Consider the following 25,885-nt stretch of genomic DNA (forward strand, 5'->3'; position numbering starts at 1 on the left):
GATGAGCCCATTTCATCACTTTTATTCATTTGGGGCAGCACTCCCTGCTGACTCACAGGCTACCCCTTACTTGATTTAGTCCTTGGATTAAATGCCCACTCCTGGACCAATCAGTTGCGGCCAGGAGTCATGTCATATGGAAAGAACATTCTAGAACCAGACTCCAAAGTTATCAGGGGATACAATCACAGATATGTTGTGAAGTCTGGCTTGTTCCTCTAATACTGTTTAGTTATAAGGCTTTGGATTTAGGCTTTAAGCAAGTAAATATGTTCTGGAAAGTTATTAACTTTTTAAATTTATAAGTCACTTTATAGTTCTATATTATTCCACTGTTTTAAATATGTCTGTCATATTTCTATCTTTACTTTTGCATCTAAATAAGATTATAATAAATAAGATGTTCTTTTATATTAATTTCCTTAACATGTTGAGAATTTAAGATTTACACCATAATCCTTTCCTTAAATACTAACAGATACTTCTTCTCTCATCCTTAGCGTATCAATCACATTTCACCATCACAAGCTCTGTGCTAAGAATGTATACAGCTGTGTCACAAGAAAAATAAGCAGGACTCAAATTAGAGTACCACATGAACATTTCAGTGTTATCTAGAATGCTAACAAGAAAATCAAACTCTGCTTGTATAAATAATTATCAATAATAAGAATCTTGGCCAAATCAATGTTAATGTCATTTTTATACTTGGAAAAACATGGAGCACACAATTATATAGACTAAAAAAAATCAATAACTTGACTCACACTTAAAAGTAAGATAATACATTGAAAGAATAACTTCAAGTATTGTTCATTTTAGAAAATTTCTATGGAAAGATTCAATTTTATCTGAAGACTTACAACCAATAGCACACATTACAACATGGGAAATGGGTTAGGAAAGCAGTTTGTGGCTATGAAACAGATCAAAACTAACTAGCCATTAGGGAATGGAACCCATGACCTTCATCTCATTAGTAACAGGCTTAAACCAACTGAGTGAGCTATAAACTGGTAACATTCTGATACCTAGCAGATGGATGGATTTTTCACTCCTTACTTAAAATTCATTTCTTGGTTCCATATTATTTGTACTAAAATGTGACAATGCTGCTGTTATGTGGAAGGATGGAAAGGGACGTGGCTTTCAATGAGATCTCAGAAATCAATTATTACTCTTTGTGTAACTAGTGAGAGAATTCAAACCCTGAAAGATGAGGTGACCTGCCTAACGGGTTCCCAGTGGGTGGTGGCAGGACTGTATTACAATAAAAATCTCTTGGACTTCACTCCTGGTCACTTTCAATTTGTGAGGGGCTGGCTGGTGGAGCAGGTTGTCCTTGAATTGTTCAAGAAAGGGGGAGTATGTCCTTTCAACCCAGAACAAACTTAGAGCTAGGAAAAGGGAGTGTAGGTTTCTAAACTGAATTCATGCCGAATGGAGGATACAGGATGGAATATAGTGAGAAAGGTTTTGAACGACCTTCATCTGGGAGGGGATGAGAAGCCTCAGAAAGTCTCCAGAGAGTGAGTACAGTGATGGAAAACATTTTCCATGTAAAATGGCTTTAGCTTCAGTCCATGGGGTCACAAAGAGTCAGACACAATGGAGCACACACATACATACCAGGATATTTAGGAATAGTGTAACCTGAGTCACGGGGCTGGGGGCACAAGTTTGGGAATAAATGAATAAACATAAAGAAAAGTAAAGTAGTGGCTAATAATTTCACTTGGGAGGTCAGGGAAGTTACAGATCTGGTCTGAGGATGGGTTAGGTATGTAGGTGTGATAGAGTGGGGTAGAGTGGGGTGGAATGGGAACCGGGGAGAGTGGTGGAGACTGATGCCATGAAGGGATGCTGGAAAGAAGGGATTCATCATGGATTATTAACCAGTGACTGAACAGTGGAAGGGTGAAGGAGCAACAAAAAGCTTCTACTAGTATATTATCATTTCGGGAACAGGTGGAGACAGGTTCTGTAAATACTACCGATTTATATAAAGGTCCAGTGTTATTTAGATTCTGATATCGTAAACTGCCTCTGTCTCAGGGGGTCACACCAGTGGATTCTTTGTAGCAGTATCTTTAGATGTGAGTACCTTCAAAATATTTCCCATCAGGAACCACACCTTGGGAACAACTTACGTTAAGCCTTTGAGCTTTTACTGATGACCTCTGAAGGAGATTGACCATGTATTGGAGAGAGCCTCAACTCATCCTTATTTTTGTTATTGTACCTCAGTATGTGCACAGGTCCCAGGCAAGCCTTTCTCTCCTGACCCTTGGACCTTTACTCAGGCTTTCTCTGATTGGATCATCTTCCCACATACCCTGGACACTTGTCCTTCAAGAATCAGTTGTCACCTTTTCTAGAAAGCCTTTCCTTATTGCCACAGTAGCTCCTCAATTATAACTGCTCTGCATACTCCTAGTACAACATCTTTCACACCGTGAAGCATTGCCCAGTGCACTAGACTGTCTTTACAGACTGAATTCCTTGGGGTCTAGTTTTAATCATTTGTTTATCCCCAACATCTTGTAGTGTGATTTGCACAAGGTAGATCTTTAACATAAGTTTAAAGACTATGGAAATCTCTGAAAAAGCTTGTGAAATAGAAATATAGTCTAGAAATTATCTAGAGAGAACAAGTCTAGAATGGATTTTTAGAAAGAGGAATCTAAAATTAATGTTATTAGTTTCCTTGGGCATAAAGCCTTAGTTTTGCACATAGCTCTTGGCCTTGCTTCCCTTCTCCTCTTGTAGTCTGCCTTTGGCCATTTCACTGCTTATTATTCAAGGGCTAGGGAGAAAAGGAGAGAAGCTGAAATTCAGATCAGTTAATTAGGCTGTTTGGGAACAGCTCAGAAAAAGGCTGGATATTGTGGGTGAAATCAATATTATCTATAGCCTTCTCTAACCCAGCCTTCCTCATTTCACACTCCTAAACCAATGGTTGCCCGACACAGGAAGCATATTTTATAAACTCTTTTCACCTTCACAGAGTTTGTTCCCTTGTCTTCAGTACATGTCAAGCTGTAGGTCCTAGGTTTTGGTTTGGAGAATTCGGTCACTACACCAGCAGAAGACACTGTGGGATAGTCTGCCTCTCTAGGGTAATTTCATGGTCCTAAGGAAAGAATTTAGCAGTTTATTTTTCTGAAACTGGTTCAAGGAACATTCCCGAAGTGAAAAAATTCAATCGAGAATATTATTACTTACATTTTGGAGAAAGACTTTTAATACAGAATGTCCATCTGTGATATATTTAAATTCTAGGCCTCAGGCAGCAATTTCAGAAAAGGGTCTTCTTGACCATTTATTAGATGCAAACTAGTCCACTCTGAGGGGTAGGGGGCCTTACTTTATCTCTGCACCCCAGCAAAATGTGAAGACTTGCTTCCACTATTCCTGAAATTACCAGCGCTCCTTTTTTTTTTTTTCTTCCTTGCACGGTGAACTCCGTTATTGACCTAAAAGTGTTGATCACAACTTCAATTTCTTGAATTCTTTTCTAAGTACTTGTATCCAGTAGAAAAGGAGAGTGGTAAGCTGCCCAAAAGGAGGCCTAACAGTCCATCAGTGGAAAGCGGTCAATACGGAAATGCAATACTCTCGCTTGCTCCGGTTTTGATGCCCTAACAAAGACAGGTTTCGCTGTTGAGGACCGCTCAGCCATCTTGACTGAGTACATTCAGAAGGTAGTCCTCGACCTGCTTACTGCCAGAGGACTTTAACACTGATTTCTAAGTTGACATATGTATCCCAACAGATTTCACAACAGAGGCCTAACACATTGAAGCTGTCAATAAAGACCAACACTTAAGAAACGCGAGGCACGCGGACACTTTACACACACACTTTATAATGCATTCTTCCAGTCCTCTAAGAGAGAGAGGTTGAGTGTGTGTGGGGGTGGGGGTGGGGGGTGGGGGGAGCTTAAAACTTTCTCCTTTTTCCTGACCTGTAGCATGCATTTAGCCTTCAGGGTGTGTTTTTGCAAGCCCAAGGCCCACTCTTTAATGGCTGAAAGCATACGTTTAACAGTACATGGTGGATCAGCTGCTCTGAGAAATGCCTTTTTTAAAAAAGTAAAGTGGAAAATAGACAAAGAAATCTATCACCTTAGCAGTCTTTCATATTTGTTTTGATTGTTCTGGAAGCAGCGCTGAGCTGGTGACAAGGGTATTGAAAAGATGCACCTGAAGCAGGATCTGCGGGCTGCTGCATTTGCCAGCCGGCTTTAGAGCTGCTTTCCAGCGGCGAAGGCGCAGCAGCGTGAACAGGGAAGCCGGCGCGAGCCTCCCCGGCAGCGGCGGCGGCGCCGCGGCACCGGCACCAGCGCAGTTTCCCCTCTCCCCAGCCCTGACTCCACGCGCACATGCGCACTGCGCCCGCAGCCCTGGACCATTTGTCAGGACTACTCGTGAGACGGAGAAAAAAAAAAAGAGAAAATTTGGGGGTAAGAAGCGGTTGATCGGATCTAATCTCTAATTAATCTGCAGATTTGTCCGTGCCAAAGCCCATTCATTTATTTTCCTAGGTGAGGATGAAAGTTAAGAGACCTCTACAGAGAAGGAAGCGCACCCTCGTCTTGTGAAACAGATCAGGGGAGGGGAAAGGACAGAAGGGGTTTCTCCCCCACTTCTCTGCGCCTCTGGGAAAGAGAAGAAAACTTAATCCTGGGGGAAAAAAGTGGGCAAGTGACTCGGAAACGGCTGGAGGGGGAGTCTCTGGGCATCTCACTCTGAAGTAGTGAGTGCGAGTGCGAAAGAGGAACAAAAGAGAGAGAAAAGAGAAAGGAAAAAATGGGGGGAGGAGAGACTTGTATTTTTTTCTTTGCGCGCACACGGGGAAGGGTGTGGGGGGCCGTGCGGAAGGCAGCCGGGGCGAGGCGGCCGCGTCGGGCTCTCGCCGGCGCGCAGGCGGCGGGATGCGTGTGGGCCCCCTCCCCCGCGCCCCCCGAGCTTGTCACTTTGGTCGCTTTCATGACACCGGGCGCGGGGTGGGGAGCGCGGCGGCGCCGGGCTCCGCCGGGGTGCGTGCCCGAGTGGGCGCCGCGGAGCCGCAGCCCGGGCGGCGAGCGCGGCGGCCGAGGCGGGGGGCGCCGGCGGCGGGGGCCGGGGGGGCGCGCGGGGGTGGCCGGGGCCGCGTTTCGGTGCGGCGGGAGGCGCGAGCCCCGCGCGCCGCCCCTGCGGCCCCCTCCGCCCGTGTGGCCTTTGTGCCGGGCGCGCACCGGAGAGCGAGCGAGCGAGCGCGATAAGTACTAGTACGGGAGACCGAGGCAGTGGGAAAAGAGGCCGGGCCACTTTCTCCCCGCTCGGGCTGCGGAGAATGGACTGGTTGAATGTGCAGGCGCGTCTCCCCGGCGTGTGCTGTGTGTGTGTGCGCGGCGGAAAGGCCTGCCCGACTCCCACCGCGCACACGCACACTCACACGCACGCACACACTCACGGACCCGCGGCGGGCTCGGCGGCCGAGAGTTTGCGTTTTCTTCCTCGCCGCCTCCCACTTCCCGACCGACTGTGTGAGAATTTCATATAGATCAGCTCCAATTTCCGCCATTTTGGGAAAGTTGCACAAAAATAAACCCTCCGGTTTATTTCTGCCCGAGGCAGGAAAGTGCTTCGGGAAGCGAGGCGGCGCGGGCCCGCGGCGGCCGTCCGCGCGGGGGAGGGCGCAGGGCGCGGGCCGGGCCGGGAGCCCGCGCCGTCGCGGCGTTCGCCCCGCGCCGTGCCGCGCCGCGCCGGGCCGGGTGCGGGCGCGGGCGTGTGTCGGGAGGCGGCGGCCGCGCCGGGGCGGCGGGCGCGGGTGGGGGGGCCGGGGGGGGCGGCGCGGGGCTGCTTTTCCTGCAACTTGTTTACGCCGTCCTTATATTGGGGAGGCAGAGAGGGTCCGAGGCGGGGCCGCCGCCCGCCTCGCGCGGCATGCGTGTGCTATTCCGGAATAATGGGTTTTGCACACTAGCGTCCTGGGCCCGGCCGGCCGTCCTCGCGCCGCGGCGGCCCGGCGGGGGGAAGTAGAGGCCGGCGGGGGTGGAGATCGGGGAAGCGCAGAAGCCGAGGCATCCGCCGCGCGCCCCGCGAGCTGGTGGCGGGGGCGGGGGGGGGGGAGAGGGAGGAAAACTTGGGAGCCCTGGAGGCGGGGGAGGGGGGCACGGTGGCACGGGCCGAGGGAGGGCGCAACTTTCGTGCTGGTGGTAAAACTTTAATTACCTTGGAAGAAAAAGGCCCTCCGGTCTCCCCCACCCTCTCTGGGCGAAGCCCGGCCCCAGCGCGACCGTGAGAGAAAGTTTAAAAGCGGGCACTTTGCTCCCCGCCTTCCCCGCGGACGGGTAGGGGTATCTGTTTGTCCGTCTGCGCTCGGAGAGACGTGGGGGTAACGAGCCGCCCTCCGGGGTCGCGAAGATCGCGGCTCTCACCCCACCCTTCCACGGGGAGACGAAGGTAAACGTCGCTTCAGTTTCCCTCCTGCCTCCTCCCCCCGCCCCCCCGCTTCCTTTTCCTCCCCCTCCCCGCCGATTTTTTGAGGGGACCCAAAAAACGGAGTCTCTTTCCTTATGCAACTTCCTCGGGCGCTGCGAGCACGGCCCTTCCCCCCTCCCTGCATCCCTCGGCCGGCTCCTTGACCACCTCGGGTCTACCGCCCGAAAAAAAATGCGTTAGAGATCTTTCACAGTGCACCGAAGCAAAAATAGATTTTTGATTGTTCTAAGTTTAAGTTAAGGGAAACTGAGCTGAGAAATAAGAAGGGGGGTGGGGGGGGGAGCGGCTGGAGCGAGTGCGTCGAATTTTAATTTTCCTAGAATGTTGTTTGTGATAGCTTTATTGCTGTGGGGAGCCCGAGAGTCTCGGTACTGGCTAGCTCGGTCGCGTGGATTTTTGCGCAAGTTTTTAGAAAAACACTGACTCGAGTAGAGCATTTCTCCGGAAAGTTTCAAGTGCAGCAAAATAGCGAACGTGCAAAACTGGCCAAGGGGAGACCTCTAGTGGTTAGACGCGTCTTTAAGTTCGGAAGGCCGAGAGCAAACTTTGGCCTTTACTTTTTAGCTACGTAGTCCGTTCAGACGTGGAAGTGATTAGACGACCTGAGCCAGGGGCCAGATGTTGTAGAGAGGATGCTGATCAGAAATAGAAAGTTTAGTAAATCGGAGAGCAAATGAAATCTAAGGACCCAGCCTTCCAATTGGGGTACTTCTATGGGAAAGTAGCACCTTCCAATCTTCAAGACTTCTATGGGAAAAACACTTTGCTTTTATTCTGGGATTTGAGATCGGTCACTGTTTGGATTAGAGGCAGTTGTTTGATTTTTTTAAAAAAATATTTGTCATTGTCTATACATTTGATCAACCTTTAATCAGTAATAACAGTGGATAATATCATTTGAATGTTAATAAAAATACGAAGTGCAATACATGTTTAAAACTTTGAAAAATTGAAAAACACTTGTATTTGAAAAGGCTCATATAAAATGATTTTATATGAGCTAATTATTTTATTCTCTAGTAAATATAATTTAAGGCCTTATTTCATTTCTTAAACACATAGTCATATATAGTTTTAAAATAAATGACCCCATTTAGCTCTAAGAGTGTAATTTTGTTTCACTGGTTAAGACATTTCTGAATACTTTGTATAATTTTGGATTTAAACACTTAAATATATGGACAAAACTTGCTTACATAGTATCTATTCTTCTGCCGGTGTGTGTTTTGTATGGTAAATTTAAATGAGAAGCAGTGAGAGAAATTAAAATTGTATCAAATGATCCTGGTAACTTTCATTTGCTTGTCATACAATGGAAGAGACTTTAAGAGGGGAATTTAGGGTAGGGCAGTGATATAAATGTAAAATCAATTTCCTCTCATCCAAAGCTAGTTTATTTTTTGTGTGTGTGGTGTGTGTTGTAGCATATTAAGTGGTAGTGTACAAAATTATGCAATGTCAGTAATTCAGAATTTGAACTTGTTATTTATGAGTTTCAGGGCTTCTTTTTTTTTAATGACAATACTTTGATTTTATTTCTCTTCTCTTTAAATCGAAGCTAGACCTCCAGGAGAAGTCTTGAGGGTGAACCACAGTCTTAAAGACCATCAGATAATTATTTCTTCACTGCTACTAGGTAAGAGTTGTGTGTAGAAACAAATTGCTTGATACACTTGCAGATATTAAAAGCTGCATTTGGGGGTAAGGAAGGACATTGTGGAACAGGATTGGCAGAAAAACACCATTTTGAAAGGGATGCTTTGAATTCATGAAAGTCTTGACGCCAAAAAAAAAAAAAAAGTAAGTCTTGACGCTGAATGTGACTGAAGCTCCAATTAAAGCATTATGAAAAATTAAGAGATTGTTCTGGATAATATTTGGACTGGCTTTTTACTGGATTCTTAGTTCACACTTCAGTTGTACCTGTTCTTTACTGAAAGTAAATAGTTTTATTCTTTGGAATTGAGAAAGTGGGAAATCTAGAACAAAGCAATTGTGAATTAATATAGCTGTTGTATAAGTACACTGTGATGTGGAAAGTTCTGGAACTTGGTAAAATTTTGTAGGTGATATTTCCAATAAGATGTTTGGGTACGTTTAAGTAACTTATCTTCTATGGCTCAAATCCTACGGTGGGCTGACATGTGCCAAATATCGTGTCATAGAGTTATAGTGAATTTCCAGTGTGTTAGCATAAACTTGTCAACTTTTAAGCGTATCACCACAAGCAATACAGCTGCTGCCCAATAAAGACCTCTTTGGTAATTCTGGAGGGTGCTGGTTAGTCTCTAATAATCCAGGGCCTACTCTCAGAACGAAGGCCATTCTCAGGCAAAAGGGAACCCTGTCTGGGCGGAACATGAAAGTACATCTGTGCGACCATAGTGCTTTTCTGCTGTTGATAATGATGATGTTTAGTCGATAAGTCATGTCTGACTCTCTTGTGACCTCAAGGACTGTAGCCCACCAGGCTCCTCTGTCCCTGGGATTTCCCAGGCAAGAATATTGGAGTGGGTTGCCATTTCCTTCTCCAGGGGATATTCCCAAGCCAGGGATGGAACCCGAGTCACCTGCATTGGCAGGCAGATCCTTTACCACTGAGCCGCTAGGGAAGGAAGCCTCTTCTACTTTTTAAAACTATTTTTTTTTTAGTCGTTTCTTTTCTTTTTCTGCTTCATTTCATTTTCCTTCTCTGTCTCAAGTATTAAAGGAGTTGCTAATTCTTGTTTGGCAAAACAGAACAAAAATTAGCAGGACTAATAATCCTTTTTAAAAAAAATTTTGAATTTTATATGGGAGTGTAGTCGATTAACAATGTGAATAGTTTCAGTTTCACAGTCAGCGACTCAGCCATGCATATATATGTATCCATCCTCTCCCAGTGTCTGCTTCCATCCAGGCTGCTACATAATATCGAGCAGAGTTCCCTGTGCTATATAGTAGGCCCCTGTTGGTTATCCATTTTAAATATAGCAGTGTGTACATGTCCATCCCAAACTCCTTAACTATTATTTCCCACCACTCTTCCCCGCTGATAACATAAATTTGTGTAAGTTTGTTCTGTTAAGTCTATGAGGACTAACAGTTCTTACTGAGCCACATTATAACCATCGTAGATGTGGTCTAGATGTCAAAACTGAATAAATACCACTATAAAAATGATTGTCAATAAGGAATTTATTGTCATTTTCTGCTAGTGGATCACCTTGAGAAGTATAAATAGCAAAATAAATAGATGTCCATGTAGGTGATGCAGCAGAAACCAGGGGGCAAGAACGGCTGACAAGATCACGCAGATGGAAGTAGAGTTCAGACAGAGTGAGTGTGTTTCCTAGGATGGTTAGTTTCATGTTTAGATATGCTGAGTGGAAGACTGATTATTTTTCTTCATTTGGGGAATCATTGTGATTGTAAGTAGAGTGCGAGAATAGGAATCAGAGGACAGTTTAGCCACTAATATACCACTTTGTGTAAATCACTTTAACTCTTTTAGCTTAGATTTCCCCTTCTGGAAAATGGGCGCGACAGTGCTTGCCTTGGTCTCTGTTGAAGGGATCAAAGAAGGTTTTGAGAACTGTGAAGAATTATTCAAATGTTTGGTAGTCATATTATCATTTTACCTTAGCCAGGTTTTGTGAAAAGGGCAGAAGAGAAGGTAGGTTTTTTAAAGCTGAACAGAGTGATTTAATTCTTGGCTAAAATGATTGGTTTAGTTTTTGGTATACATATTATATGGACTTGCCACAATGCTTTCAGGGGATATTTCATTTCTTTAGGAAAATAGTAGTTTCTCTTTTATGGCTTTCTTGAGGGAAGAGACCATGTTTTAAAATGGTGCTGAATACAAATTGTGTTTTGTTTATCTCAAGGTAGTCATTTAATAGGTAGGAGTTGGTGAAATAAATACTTAAATATAAAATAATTCCAAATTGTGGAAATGGTAGGGTGGTGAAAGTAGAGGGGTTGGTGTGAGGGGAATTTATGTACTGTAATTAATACTTTAGTTGCAGGAGTCTGTTGGGAAATGAAGATAACAGAATAGGTAACTGGAGTAGTAAGAATTTAAACTATAGGGACCAGAAACTGGGTCCTGCAAATGACTGTGAATTTCGGGGGTGCTCCCTGTAGAGCTCTTTGCTCCCTACATTTTCTAGAACTCTTGGTTACTTTATTCTAATCCTAATCAACTACGTATTATCTAGATAGAAAAAAGAAAATCAAAAGTCATTGCTTTCAGTTTGATAATACTGAATTTGCCAAACTCTGACAAGTTTTAGCCTATCTCTTTTATCTTGTAAATTATCCAATCACTATTCTAAGAACCTAGAAACCCAGTAGTGGAGGAAAGAAGAAATATAGGTCCTGTTTAATTAGTCCCTGCGTAATTGAAGGTTGGTTCTTGAATAATTCCATTGTTTTGTTTTGTTTGATAGTTTATTTCTAAGAAATATATATATCAACCAAGGCTATTTATAATAGATGCAGTTACGACAGGAAATTTACAAAAGAAATTGTTGGGTTGGCCAAAAAGTTCTTTCAGATTTTTCCATAGGATGGTACAGAAAAGCCCGAATGGACTTTTTGGCCAACCCAATATTTTAGGCAGCGTGGACAAGGGTACCCTTGGTGTCCCAAAGTTGGGTAACCTGAATAATTCCTCTAGTGATATTTCTACTAGTTAACTGATTTCTATTGAACTCTTACAGTGCTGAACACGGAAAGACTAGGTCTTTGCTCTTGAGGAGTTCCCTACACCCTTGCCCTGGGAGTTTGGTTTCTGAAGTCAAACTGAAAAGCCTTTAAGTCCTTTTTTAGGAGACAGGGTGGTTTGCAGGAAAGAATAAGGACTTTTGAGAGGCACTTGTGTAAAGCTGACTGATTCTGGATGCACCTCCAGTTTCTTCCTGAGAAGTGGACTTACAGTTAATGACTTGGGTAGTGATTGAAAGAATTACATGTGTATTAGATTGAGTTGGCCAAAAAGTTCATTTGGGTTTTTCTGTACCGTCTTACGGATAAATTTGAATGAACTTTTTGGCCAACCCAATAATAAAGCTTCATTATTATTATTTACTATTCTTTCTGCAAGTCAGTGTTTTATGTCAGTCCATAGATATTTATCTATTGTGACTCGTTACAGTATCTTTGTAACTCTGTTAGCAGGTGCTTTACTTAATTAATGCGTAGGATAGGGTGAAATAAATGACTCTGTTGGGACTATGAAGAAAGCAACAATCTTTGGCCTCGGTGTGTTGAGGAGACAACCCATACACATACAATGATAATTACCAGAACAAAGCTGTGGTTCGGTGCCAGGAGTGAAAGGTAGAGGTAAATGCAGGGGGTACTATGGGGGTACTGCCGGTGGTGACGCTGTGTGTGTCCCTAAGTAGGCACCTGGAACATGGGGCGCCCTTTGCAAAATACTGTGAAGCGTAATATAGTCAATGTAATTGTGTATTGAGTGCCTTCTGAATGTCAAGCATTAAGCTGGATATTTTTCATTCATTCATTCACTCATTCATCTAACAGAAACTTACTGAGTGCATTCTGTATGCCCAGGTACTGTTTTAACAGTAATACTTTCAGTAACCTTGAGTGTTTGGTATTATTAATTCTCTTTTAGAGGAAACTGGTGCTCAGAGATACTTAGTAACTTGTGTAAGTTCCTATCATGCAGTTTGGAAGGGCTGGGACAAGGGAAAATGACACTGGCTTTTGTTTTGTTGTGTCTTTAACTTTCTAATTTTTCAAAATAGTAATTCTTACAATATTTCCAAGAAAACACATTTCCAGATTTTGAGGAATATATTTGCTTTTATACATTGGTTCACTAAGATGAGCAATAGCACACAGCTGTAAGAAAAAAAATGATGGGAAGAAAACAGTATTTATTCACTGTCCTCTTTCTTCCTCCCTTTTTAAAAGTTGGGAAAAGACTTAGTTGTACTGAAAAGAGCACCTTGGTCTAGTTCATGGCCTTGAAATGGTCACTAGCTGTTAACAGAACATTACTGAGATTAGGTTTGGTGTTACTGGGCTTATTTATAAAAAGGTTTCATCTGTTCTTTGTAGGAAGAGACCTGATAAGGCAGTAGGGTTTGTTATCAATTAATTTAAATTAACTGATAAATTAAGTTTAAATCAATTAATCATCAATCAAAAGAATGGGACCTAAACTTACCATTTTGTGAATTCAAAACATGATGGAATTTATTGATTATAAAAAAGGAAAATTAAAATGAGGGCTAGAGATAATAATGGTGAGAAGCTGGAGACAGGGAGGAATGTAGAGTGTGAGAATCAAAGTTTAAAAAAAGATACCAGGGAATGTGACTAAGAATATATTCACCAAAATGTGATAATTACTGATATTATGCTCTAACCAGAAGAGTAGGCCCATTTATAAAATAAAGTGAAGAGTCTTTGATTCATTAGGTGGTTCTGGTTTATAGTGGGAGTCATATGACATTTCTGTTATCTGAGTCATGGTCCATCAAGCAGAGCTTTAGTCTTAACTTCAAAGGATGCTGTTGCAGGCGTTGGTTGTAGGGTGATGGACTGTTTCTCCTTTGTTGAAGCTCTATCATCCAACAACATTTTTTAAGCACCTGCTGTATGTTGGAGCCTTTCAAGATTGGACCATGGCTTTATGTTACGTGTGCTTTTATAGTTAAACTAGTTCAGTTACTGGAACGCTTTGAGTAGGATGGTTGAGGCACCAAAATCAGTTGATTACTTTTCCCCCATCTGTTAAATGGACTGAACACTGAACTGTGAGTTGAAGTCTCTGGTCTGGTTGTTAAATGATCTAAATAATTTCACCCCATTGCTTTGTGGTCTTATTTGTAAGATTTGAGGCCTAGCTGTTCAATCTGTTGATAAGGAGTTTAGCTGCAAAGGGTTATCAAGATAAGCCTGTAGACATGACTTCTGTGACAGAAATAAAATCTGAACAAATCTAATTTATTATAGGCAAAAGAAATCAAGTGTAAATCTTTTAATTTTAGCTCTGTGTTCTATAAAAATATGAAGCAGAATAAGAAAAAAGAATGTACTACTTTTAGCATTTAAAAATTATGAAGTGAAGTAAGAAAAAAGAACAAGATACTACTTTTAGTTTTCTTTTAAAATTTAAACTCGTGCATATTTTGCATAAGCATGGAAATATCTCTGTGAGACGGGTTCTTGCTCTTTTCATGCCCTTGAATCCCTCTAATGGGTGTAAAATTTCTATTATTACCCTACTAGTGTAGTGTATGGATGACATTATAGCCCTTTTCAGGATATTTCTGCCTCAAATTGAGTATCTCATAGTCTGTACATTGAACATGAACTTCAAATAAAAGCATTCGAAGAGAGTGTGTTGAATATGCCACAAGACTGTTAATGTCAGTTTGTGATTTCATTTTCTATATACATTTTTTTTTTCTTGAAAGGCATTTTTCATTTTCTGTTCCTCCTTCAGAGGAAGTAAGTAGGTTAAGGCCACAGACTCTCAAACAATTCATCCTCCTTACAGTAACAAACGGAAGGGCAGGAAGTTGAGATTCTGTAAAGGTTGCCTTTGGTGACTACCCCTTTGCATGTAATCGTTATAGCAGAAAAGGTAGGAAATCAGATAAGCCATCGATATGTTATAAATAGAGTCATTTTCATTAAAACATGACTAGTGGTAGATACAGGGGCGGGAGTTGTTTCTTGAAAAAATATCAACAAGAAGGAACCGTCCTAGTAATCGATTCATATATAAAGGAAACCTAGGTTAGCTGCCACTCAGGCATCTACTATATGAACATAGATAGGGATAGAAAACCTAGATTCTCAAGAATTTGTTCTTGATGCTATTGAGATTTCAGTTTTCACATTGAAGTCATCTAGAGTTCTACCTGCCTAAAAAAATCTATGAACTTGCGCCCTCAGGGCAGAATTCACATCTCTCCACAACAGATCTCAATTCCAGTATGTGTGCGATTCAAGAGTTCTTATCAGTCAGGGTTACTGGAATATCAAAGCTGGTATCTGTCATGCTTGATTTGAAAGGAAAATTTTTCTTTGTAGCAAAATATTTGTTGAGAGATGCTTCAAGGGTGAGTTTAGATTTTTCTCTTATCCTTATTGAATAAGCCTGTTTAAGAGGCTTGAATTTAACTTCTTTTGATGTGTTCTTCACTGACACTTAAATAAGGAGGGTTTCTTGGAGCTAGAGAGTTATCCTCTTGCCAAAGAGGTAAATAAATACTTAGCAGCCTCCTTGTTAGAATTTTCGCTGGAGAACATGAGATAGATGGACAAGTGAAGATCTGTTTCTGATTTTCCCTCTCCCCAGTCCTTGCCCACAGCTAGTCTGTTACGTTTTCCTCTTCTCTTTTGTTCATTCATGTGATAAATTTTTATTGATGCCTACTGTGGATATTCACATGAGGGTAATGAAATGAATAAATCAAAGTCTTTTTCCTCCAAAACCTCCTGTAAGAAAGGATCATGATATGATGTATCGTAAGTACGATTATTGGGGTACAGAGTCTCCCTTCAGCCCCTGTTCTCCTGGCATCTTACACACCCACGTTCCAGTACTTGTGCAGAGAAAGACTCACTATAGTAGTCATTTGAGCCCCTTTGGAGAGGATCCATAGCTTTCATCTCTCCTTTCTCTGTAGGCCTCTTGCTGTGATCTCTCAACGGTGCTTTCTTTTTGCCTCTGTGTTAGCTCTCTTGAAAGCATGTCCTGGAACCAGAGTTGATACGTGAGGATGCTTTTATGCCTTCTAAGCAAAAACGTCACAGTAAGGTTGCCAATGGCTTAGTCTTAGGTCGTTGTTCAGAGATTCTGTCCTTCATACTTTTCTCATTGTTAGAATGTTCTTTTCTTTATAAGAGCTTGGAAAAACCAATACTTACTGACTTCTCATCAGTTTCCTAAATTCATTTTGAAATTGTACTTGTTTGTGAAATCCCAGAGTCCTACCATCGTTCTTAACTCCCACTTTTCTCCACCTTCACCTCTGGACTCTGGAGGAATCTATAGGACTTTGTGGTGCAAAGATATTAGCTTTTGTATAGTTATCATTCCACTGCCCTGAGATATTCAGACAGCTGGTAAACCCATGCTTGAAGGGAATGTGGACAGTGGAGAGTAACTTGTTTCTTTTCTTCAAAGTAACTGTAGCAGTTGTGGACTGAGTGGCCACAAAGTACAAAGCACGTTAACATACATAATTTTAAAAAGTTTAAATCCCTACGAAATAGATATTCCTATTCATTTTTTAGATGAAGGAGTTAATGCTCAAGAGAGGTTGGGTACCGTGCCCAAGATTATTCAGCTGGTAAGTCGTGAATTCAGCCCAGGCGCTCTGACTGTCATGCTCTTCATCTTTACGTTAGATTGGCTTCTTTATTGACTGAAATACATTGTGTTGGGCACTGTGGTATAGTCTGAGGGTCCCTGTTTTGGGAGGTAAAAGTCTGTTTATTGGTTTGGTGATCTTTTCTTATCTGTAAAATGAGGCCAGCAATTCTTGGCCCGCTTAAAAGGTAGCTGTCAGGGTCGAATAGGCTAGTATTGGTGAGATCCTTTAAAATGATAAAGTGTAGAAGAAACGCTCCAGCCCCACGATGTCTGTATCTCTGGCGTGGGTTAGACTTACTGACTTTGTCCGACTCCCCCTACGTGGCTGTGTATTTGTAAATATGTGAGTGCCCCCATTACAGCGGGTGTACCTCTCAGGTGTCATGAAAGTGCATAGGAAGGCATCAGAGAATAAATCAGAAAACCGTAGATAGACCTTAAGAGGCGGGACCGTGTCTTTCTCAGGATCACTTTCTTGGGCCTGGACTCTAGGTCCCCGGGACTTTCCCCCAGTGTTAGATGCTATAGGTTTCAGCACATGGGTGCAGACTGGGAGCCCAACCAGAACATAGCATCTCTGTGGTTGATTTTCTAACCTGGAGATGAATGCATTCTATCCTGTAAAATACTGCCTGTTCTCATGTTATTTCTTGAATTTATTTTCCATAGCTCAGCATTTTCTGAAAAGGGGTTCCATGAGACTTGCTAGGCTATGATAACAGAGCTACAGGGCTAAGTGACCGTGGGAAACTTGGATTCAGCGCTTCACAGATAGTTGCCTTGTTGCTGATGCGTGCCATCCATCTCCCAAAGACCCAGAGGTCACATTTCTCCATCACCACAAAACTTGTGTCACAGGACACCCAGAAATGGTCTCCTGTAAGTTCTGAGGAGCGGGCTTCGGGACAGTGTGCCCTAGCCTTTCATCTTAGCCTTGTTTACCTGCTTCAGCCTGGCCCCCAGTGTGCTACCAGCCCGGCGTGATGGTGAGGAGAGCCCTGCCCTCGGGTCCAGCTCCCTCCCAATGTGGCAGATCCTCCTCCATTACTTCAGAGGAATTGTTCCGTGAAGAAAGCTAGTCATTTCTAGAGCCTTGTTAATATGAGGGATTATTGTTATTAACAACACAACATCTACTTCTACGTTGTAATGTTGACATCTTCTAATGGAGCTTTGAACACAGGTGGCTTAACCATAAGAGACACCACTGAAATAAAATGAAGGGAAAGGCGGGGGGAAATGCCAGTGACTAATTTTTTAAGGTCACTGAGCAATTTTCATGAACTCAGATAATTGTTAAACCAGGTAACTATAATAGTTAAGATTTTATTGACTGCCTAACTTTGGGGTAGGCACTTTGTTGAACTGTTACCTGACTCATCTCATTCAATCCTCACCATGCACAATGAAGAAAAGTTCTGTTATCACCGACATTTTATAGATGGGGAAATTGAGGCTTCAAGGGGTTAGTTGGTCTGAAGTCACAGAACAGAGCATTGTCAAGCCTTGAAAAGTGAATTGAAGAGGAGGAAAGGAACGTCATGGCTTATTTAGGGAAGGGCAGAGGATGGAGCGAGGAACTTGAGAGCGTGGCAAGTTTTGAGGATGATGCATGAACTGTTTGAGTTGTGTCTGTGAAAGGATGACAGGAGCAGGGTGGGTGGGGAGCGGGAGGCTCAGCAGTTTTATTCACTGTTTTAATACGGGTTTACAGTGCGCAGAGGCCCTTTCGACGATATTACTGAAGGTGATGCTTAAGACTGACTTTTTGAGAGTGTCACGATGTGCCAGAGACCGCTTCTGGTGAGTGCGTGATGGTTTCTGCAAAGTGAAGCAGAAGCGGCTTCAGTCGATGGTACTCAGGCGAGCATCGGAGCAGCAGAGCCTTGACTCCCCGCCGTGGATGTTGGCTTCTCTTCTTATTGTCTCACTCTTCTGCAGAGCTGTCATTTTTATTTCTTCTCATGGTCATGATTTAAGGGTTAGCATTCCTGACTTACTCTTCACAAAAGACACATTGCCCTCTTGAACCAAAAACTGATGTGTGTGTTCATTGACACCAGGCACTGAGATCTAAGTCAGTCCCCTTATCTCTCTGAGTGATAGAATTAAATCTGATTCTCAGATGCTGCTTCTGGGGTAATGCCTACCCCCATTTTCCAGCTACTCCCAGCTCTCGGCCTTGTTATCTCTGTAACTTACTTTTGAAAAACTGTGCCTGTTAATGGTGTAAAATGGAATTCTAAAGAAAATAACTTTATTTTAAAATGTTAAAACTGTTTAACTGGCATTAGTGAACATTAGCTGTTCTTGTAAATACTCTGCTGTTTTGAAAACAATGGTTTGAGCAGGAATGGCCAGGCTGCAGTTCTACCCTTTCTTAGTAATCTTTAGTTCGGACCTTATCTGCAGATCCAGACTTTTGGTTTCTAGGCAAGGCCCACCCTCTCACTTTGTGTGGCAGCTACCAGACTGGGTTGCTTATCTTCCCAGGGACTGTTATCTTCTCTTCATCTCAGCCCCAGGCAGCCTCTTCACCTTGAATATGCTATACAAGTGCAGGCCTGGGGAGTCTCTGCCCCCACCTCTGAGCCACCATTTTATCCTCTCCTGGCAGATGTGAGCAAAGGCGTCATAAAGAGAGGATTATGAAGGACTCTGTTTATCTCTAGTCAAAATAAGATACAGTAGAGTCTTGACATTTATGATGGATATAGCCCACAACCATCACCAGTCCACAACCTGAAAAAAAAATCATTGTACCACATAATTCCTCCCTTCAGATTGCCAAAGTATAACTGAGTAATGTAAACGATCTCTCTAGACCTTAACTACTTATCTTACTTGATGAGCAATTTTTGTACTGTCTGGAGCACTTATTGAAACAGATACACACCTTCTCTGCTTGTTTCCTTTTGGAGCGTTCGGTAGTTTTGTTCACACAATGTGTCTGAGTCATCATTGCATTTGACATTTCAGCCTTTAATTTACCTGAAACTTCTGTTTTGTGGCTGGGACCTATCACTTTAATAAACATTTCCATGTTCTCCTTGTTCTGTCATCCACACTAGACTCCACTAGCAGCTCATGTTGTTTGTTTCATTTCTTCACCAGGAGCAGGGTTGTCACCGCTTTATTTCCAGTGGCTGTAGCGCTCAGACAAAGCAGGGTGACTCAGAGCACACCTGGACCTTGGCCGGGTCCCTCCGCGTATGGTGTGTGTGATTCAGAATCCTGTCTCTGCAAAATGGCAAATCACTAAATGTCATGGGCGCTTCAGCTGTCACTCAGGAACGGTAGAAATCAAGATCGTCTGCGAATGCCAGGGATCTACTGTGTGTTTGTGATACCCGAGTTGTGGAGAAGTGAACCCTCAATCAACCCTTTCTCTTTCCATCCATCTGTGGAGCTGACACGTTTGTGTATGCAGTTAAATACCTACTAGTTCAATTACACAAGAGCTTTGGGGAAGTCAGTTTTCCTTAGTGTCTTCCAGGCTATGGCTTCAATTGTTGGCATCAATAAGAAGCTAAATATTTTTGTAAGGAGAAGCACCTTTCATAACATAGCATATTTTAAAGAAATATGAAATAGAATTTTGAAATATATTTTTATGTAATTTTTTTCTTAAAAAAAAAACACACTTAAATTTTCAGCAGGTGCTAAAGTGGCCACAGAGAGTAGGTTCCCATCCTTTAGCTGGCTTTCAATTTACCATTGCCCCTTCCTGGAGGCAGGCAGTGTTAACCAGCTTTTGACAAATCCTTGTAAAGATAGTCTATGCATATATAAGCAATACTCATACTGATATACACCCCATTTGTTTTACACGAATTGTGTCATACTGTTTCTGTAACTTATGTAAAATTAGTAGTACTGATTGTATCTGGGAGCTTCATCTGTATCAGAATGTGCAGTTTCCTCCTGATTCTCTGCAGTGGCGTTTTATACTGTTGTGTCGATGAACTCCAGTTTGCCTTTCCTGATGGACAGTCGGGTTGTTTTCAGTTTTTTGACCTTAACAAGTGGTGCTATAGTCCGTGAGTCACCTTTTACATTTTTTATACATATGTGCAAGTATCTATGGGATAAATTTCTAGAGGTAGAAGGGCTGAATTGGAGGATATATTCTTGAAAATTGGTCTCTATAGAGTGGAGGTTGTTTCAATCAATGATGCCACCATAGTGTATGAGAGGGCCTGCATCTCCATATTCTTATAGGATTTTTTTAATACAAGATAATTAATTTCATGACCACGTAATGTTTCTAGATTCCTGGTGGTACATGGTAAGCCAGGGCTTCCAGGAATTTCTTTGCATGAGAGATTGGGGAAGTGTATCCCTTTGATACATGATTCCAAGGGAGAGTCAAGTTGCACAGCTTTGGTTTAGAGGCAGGGGTGGGGCAGGAGAGAAAGAGGAGGTAATTTTTTAAAAATTTATTTATTTATTTTAGTTGGAGGATAATTTCTTTGCAGTATTGTGGTGGTTTTTTTTGCCATACATTGACATGAATCACCCATGGGTGCACCTTGTCCCCTTGTACTGAAACCCCCTCCCACCTCCCTCCCCACCCCATCCCTCTGGGTTTCCCCAGAGCCGTGGCTTTGAGCGCCCTGCTTCATGCATCAGACTAGCACTGGTCATCTGTTTTACATATGGCACTATACATGTTTCAGTGCCGTTCGGAGGAGGTAATTATAAGTGTCATTTAGTCTGTCAGCCAGCTCTTTTGTAGATTTTAATGCAAGGAAATTATCATAAAAAGAGTAAGAACTAAAGTGAACTGTCGCACACAGGAGGGACTTTGAGAGTATCATACATTTGCATCGGTGGCAGCAGTAACGGTCTCCACCAACAGCTTTGATGAGACATCCACTGTAGGCATTAGGGAACACACGGGGTGTCAGTACCCTTGACATCAGCCATCGTCAGGTAGGGTATGGGTGAGTGGAAATCAGAAGCTGCATTGGTGCCTTTCCTGGATATCTGATCTCCAAAGCTGTCTCTTTGAATATCAGCAATGGCTGGAATGGTAAAGAACCCACCTGCCAATGTGGGAAATGCAAGAGACATGGGTTTGATCCCTGGGTTGGGAAGATCCCCTGGAGGAGGGCATGGCAACCCACTCCAGTATCCTTGCCTGGGGAATCCTATGGACAGAGGGGTCTGGTGGGCTACAGTCCGTAGGATCGCAGAGAGTAGGATATGACTGAAGCGGCTTAACATGCATGCACTGGAGAAAAACGGTAGATCTTGGCTAATAGCACAGAGGACCCATCATGGTACACATTTAAGGTGCGGCCTTAGGAAATCTCAGCAGACTTAACGAGATTTGGAGTGTGCTTCTGCACAATGAGAAATACTGCTTGTGACTTATGTGGTGAGTGACTTAACCTACCTGATTTTTAGGCCTGTGGAATACAGGTTACACATGAGATGATGGGATAGTGCCAGATGATAATTAAAGAAAATATAAAGGATAGCATTTCTAAGTAAAAAAAATGTGCTTAACTCTTAGAAGCATAATTTGTTGGTGTGAAAAGACTGTGTATGTTTGTATACAAGATCACACACTTACAGAAGACAGAAAAAGAGGAAAAAGGTGTCGTAAAAACAGCTTCTGTTAAAATAATATTGGTTTCTGGTTATTCTTCCTGATTAGGAGATGGTGGAAAAAATGCCTAATCTATACTAGCTGTTCATAATTTATGTGATAGTGAAAGTAGCCAGTGACTTCAAAATTAGATAAAGGAAAGGAAGGTAGTGAATATTTTTATGCTATAATATTTTATACAAAATGTCCATAAACCTTAGAATGAGACAGTGGATGAAAACAATTTTTATAAATGTTAGATATGTGCTTATAGGCAGAATATACTATGTAACATTACCAGTATTTTGTATGCTATTTCCTAAAATATATAATAAACATTTAATGCAGCCTTTGTACAGTGATAGCTTTTAGATTTCTCTTATTTTTCTCTTCCTCCTCCTAGTCACAGACAGGATTTTGCTGGTGTAAATTTCATACATTTATGGTTTTTAGGTAGGAAAAGACCAGAAATCTGTGTGGATATGTGTCTCAGTGACATTTTGTTAATAAGCATATATTTGATGGCATTTTATTAAAAGGATACATGTACTAATCTATATACATCGAGAACTTCGGACCTAGTAAGCTGGTTTCTGGATTTTCTTGTTCCAGAAAGTAAAATAAGGAAAAATAGCCTTAGCCAGATTCTCAGAGGGGATAAGACTTTGAGACAGGAAAAGACAGTGGTTGAAGAAAAACACCAGGGTTGGAAGCAGGATGATCTGGGTTCAATCCTGACTGTGTCACCAAATATGGTTCTGGGTAAATTACTGAACTCTGCAACTCCCTTTCTCCAACATCAACTAGAGGGACAATAGAACCCATCTTTCTGTGAGAAAGAAAGAAATGAAATAATTTTTGTAAATTATCTAATGCTTTTAATCCTTTTTTGGAAAAAGGTGAGATTGCATTAATAAATTTAAAATGTTTCTTTTTGAAAAATCAGGTTTTACCTCGTTTATCCACCAGGGGGAAAATTACACTATCACTCTATCAGGAAAAGGTTGCCACTCCTACATTATTTAATGGGGAAGTCAGGTTCATTGCTGTTGTTTATTTAGTGAGGTAGGAGTCATAGAGAACATCAGTATGAGTCTTAATTTATTTCTTATTTTTACTGCTTTTTAGATGGATTTTTCTCAGGCCTTTACAACTTGCATACGTGAATGCTAAGCCTTTATAGCTCACATTATAACTCAGAGAAATACAGGGTTTTTTCCTGTTGAGTGTTTAAGACGTATAGGATGAAGCACAGTAACTGCTCTGGACCCTTCACTCCTCTTGGCAGTTTCCCAGCATGCTGCCAGTCTTGTTTCACCACTTTACCGCTTAATTAATTTGTAGCAACTTCCTCACCTTGTGGCATTTCATCTCACAATTCTGATTTGTATCTCTAAAAATATATGGAAGCCCTCCTCTCTTTAAAGTATGTGTCATCGTCTCTCTAAAAAAAGCAACTGTATTTCCCTAATATCATCAAATAGTTGCTATTCATATTTCCCCTCCTACCTAATAATCTTTTTTAAAAAATAATTTAAATCAGGGTTGAAACCAGATCTCTGAAATGCAGAATATGGTTGGTTAATATGTCTCAATCTAAATTTCAAATTTCCTCTTTTGTTTGCTTATTTATCATTCCTTAAAAATTTTTTTGTGTGTATGTGCAGAAAACTCTTTAATCTTGTCTAGCAGTGGCTTTCAAACTTTTGGGTCTCAAGGCTTCTTTATGCTCTAAACATGAAAAACCCAAAGACCTATTGTTTGTTTGTGTTACACTTATCAATATTTACTGCATTAGAAATTAAAATATATTGGTTATTTATTACTTATAACAATGGTAAATTGATTACCTAAGTATATACAAGTGCACTTTTTATGAAATATAATGATAATTTCCAAAATTTAAAAGGCAAGAAAAGCAGCGCTGTATTCCGTTTTTGCAAATCTCTGTAATGTCTGCTTCATAGAAGACAGCTGAATCCTCCCATCAGTTTCTGCGTTGTCAGTTGCAATATATTGTTTTGATTGAAGCATGTGAAGAAAGTCTCCTTCACACTGGTATGGAATTGGAAAAGGGAGGAATATTTTAAGTTTTTCGTTTAATGATGGATATTCTTTAATATTATACCAAAACTTGACATGTGGTAGTTTCTTAAAGGTTAGTTGCAGCGTGCGATTTGAAATCTTATCCATGAGTTTTCTGTACTCTGTTACAGTAAAATCACATTGGGCTGTCCTACATTCTGAATGGACCCTTTAACCATGCATAATTTTGTAACTTTAAGCATTGGTTGTTTGGAAAATACTGCCTGAGTTATGCCATACTTCATTATTAAGTATCTTTAAAGGTCATATTCATGAATATCACCATCCATCTTCTTGGAAGAGTCTATAGCTCTTGGGAAGCTGTCAGGCTCATGGTGGTGCATACAGGTTTTCCGAAATGCTCAAATTGCATCATTAGTGACATGCTGTCAGTATTTTCCTTCACATGACAAACCCTTTTCATTTGTTTTTGACACTGTGTTTTCCAGATATCCAAACTTGACTAAACATAATTTTTAAAGTAAAAGTGGGATTCAAAAAACAAAAACACCAAAACCAGCTTGTTCAGCGTACATCTCCTCTCCCTGGAGATATTATAGCCACGGTACTCTGGCATGCCTAAGCTCTCTGTGCGTCCTCCTCTTCCATCAGACAGAATATTAAAAAGATGTATGTATCCAAATATCAAGACTTTATACAGTTTATTAGTTTCCTCATCAGAGATGGTCTTTAGTGAGTCTTGCATGTGTTGACTGTGGGTGTGTGGTGGTGAAGAATGAAATGACTTCTGCTGCAGCAGGTTTATCCACTGTTGCTGTGGCCCATCAGCGTAAATATCCGCATAGTGAAAAAGGCAAATAATGTGCTAGTATTTTTATGAAAATAATTTTGACTTCCTGGACCTCTTGGAGTCCCCAGAACAACGCGTATCTTGCTTCTTATATCTCTTTGGTGTGATTTCACATGTTCTTTTGTCTATGGTATTTTCTGTGAATAGACTTGATCACATCAGATTTGATGTAATTTTTTTCCTGGCAAGACTGCTTCATAGATGGTGTTGGCTTGGTAGGTATTCTTAGAAGGCATTGATGGTCATTGTCTAGAGCCAGTATTTTAAAAGTTGCAAATGGTTATGTTTCAGTTTCATCATTCCCTCTTATTACTAAGAATTTTTTTCTGAAAGGAAGCTTTCTTTCGCCAATGATTTGGTTTCATTGAGATATAGTTCTTACTGATCTCACGTGATAATAGGATAAATCCTTGTTTCTTTTTCCCAATAATGAATTAGTGGTTCCCTTTTATTCTGAAAAGGAGATCAATGGGGAGTTCTTGATTGGTAGGTTTTGAATATCGTTGTGAACTCATAATAATGATTTAAACTTACTTGATGTATTTCAAGTCACTGTAGCTAACATCCTTACTTCGGCTAACAGAAGCCTTTTCAGATTGGTCTCTGAGTCCTTTTGGTGTGAACTCTGCTGTCTTTGATAGCTTCCTTGCTTTTTAATTTGATAAGATGTTCCTGATTCATCTTGCACACTTCCGGCTGCCAGCTAGCTCCTCCTCTGGGAAGACCTGGAAGAAATGGCATTTAGAGACTACAGTCTGAACACTAGGCGATTGTCTGGGCAAAGCGAGAAAATATGCATGCTTCTGAAACAAAGTGCATCATGAAATCATAATGATACTTCCATTCAGATTTAGGACCCGTTGATCTTTGACCACTTGTCCGTGACACCAATGTAATTACTTACTTGTTTTATCTCATACCACACAGACCACAGCCTCAGAATAACAGTATCAATACTGCCACCAGTGGCCATATGATTATGGAAAAGTTTGTTCTTGAATTTTTTTAAAAAATGAAAGTTAAAAGTATTATCCCAGTGTAGCTACCCAAACTGGTTATCTTAACACAGTCCTGTTATGTTTGCTTTACATTTTGAGACTGTTTTCCTATTTCTAAGAACATCAGTTTGGCAGCTGTTTCAACTAAATTAAATAAATAAGTTTATTGAATCAATCATACTGTGTATTCATTGTGTTGATAGAACAGACTTAATTGACAAATTTAGTGTAGATGGCATTCAATAATGGATTGAATTTTCTTGTTCTTTTCATCTTCTTTTTTTTAAATCTAAATGGCCTCTCTTTTCTTTTTCAACATTTTATATTGGGTACTCTCCTTTATGCACACCTACTCTCTTTTCAAAGTCTTAGAGGGGGAAGAAAAAACTTAAAGCGTGAAGAGTTCTATCCTTATGTGATCAAGATTTTTTGTTTTAAGTGAGTATGCTATGAAACAGTGAATTCCTTTTGTAGCAATTGCAAAGGTTTACCGTGGTACTTTTTGTTTAAACTAGAACTTATTTTCTCCTGTAATATACTTTAGATTGCACTCAAAAA

General features: G+C 41.3%; 1 protein-coding gene across 10 annotated transcripts in view; it reads left to right on the top strand.

The window, feature by feature from the left end:
- The first annotated feature begins 4,392 nt into the window (after positions 1 to 4,392).
- Positions 4,393 to 25,885, top strand: part of L3MBTL3 (L3MBTL histone methyl-lysine binding protein 3) — a 108,466-nt gene continuing 86,973 nt past the window's right edge. For 2 of the 10 annotated variants that reach the window (XM_043457088.1, XM_043457098.1), the window contains exons 1-2: positions 6,162 to 6,449; positions 8,047 to 8,124. The gene's annotated coding sequence lies outside the window, so the exon portion shown is untranslated. Of the gene's footprint in view, positions 4,466 to 5,123; positions 5,531 to 6,159; positions 6,450 to 8,046; positions 8,125 to 25,885 lie in introns of those variants that run through there. The other 8 variants (XM_043457091.1, XM_043457092.1, XM_043457093.1 and 5 more) reach the window with 8 other exon arrangements.

This window comes from Cervus canadensis, chromosome 33 (assembly GCF_019320065.1).
Source record: "Cervus canadensis isolate Bull #8, Minnesota chromosome 33, ASM1932006v1, whole genome shotgun sequence".
NCBI classification, from domain to species: Eukaryota; Metazoa; Chordata; class Mammalia; order Artiodactyla; family Cervidae; genus Cervus; species Cervus canadensis.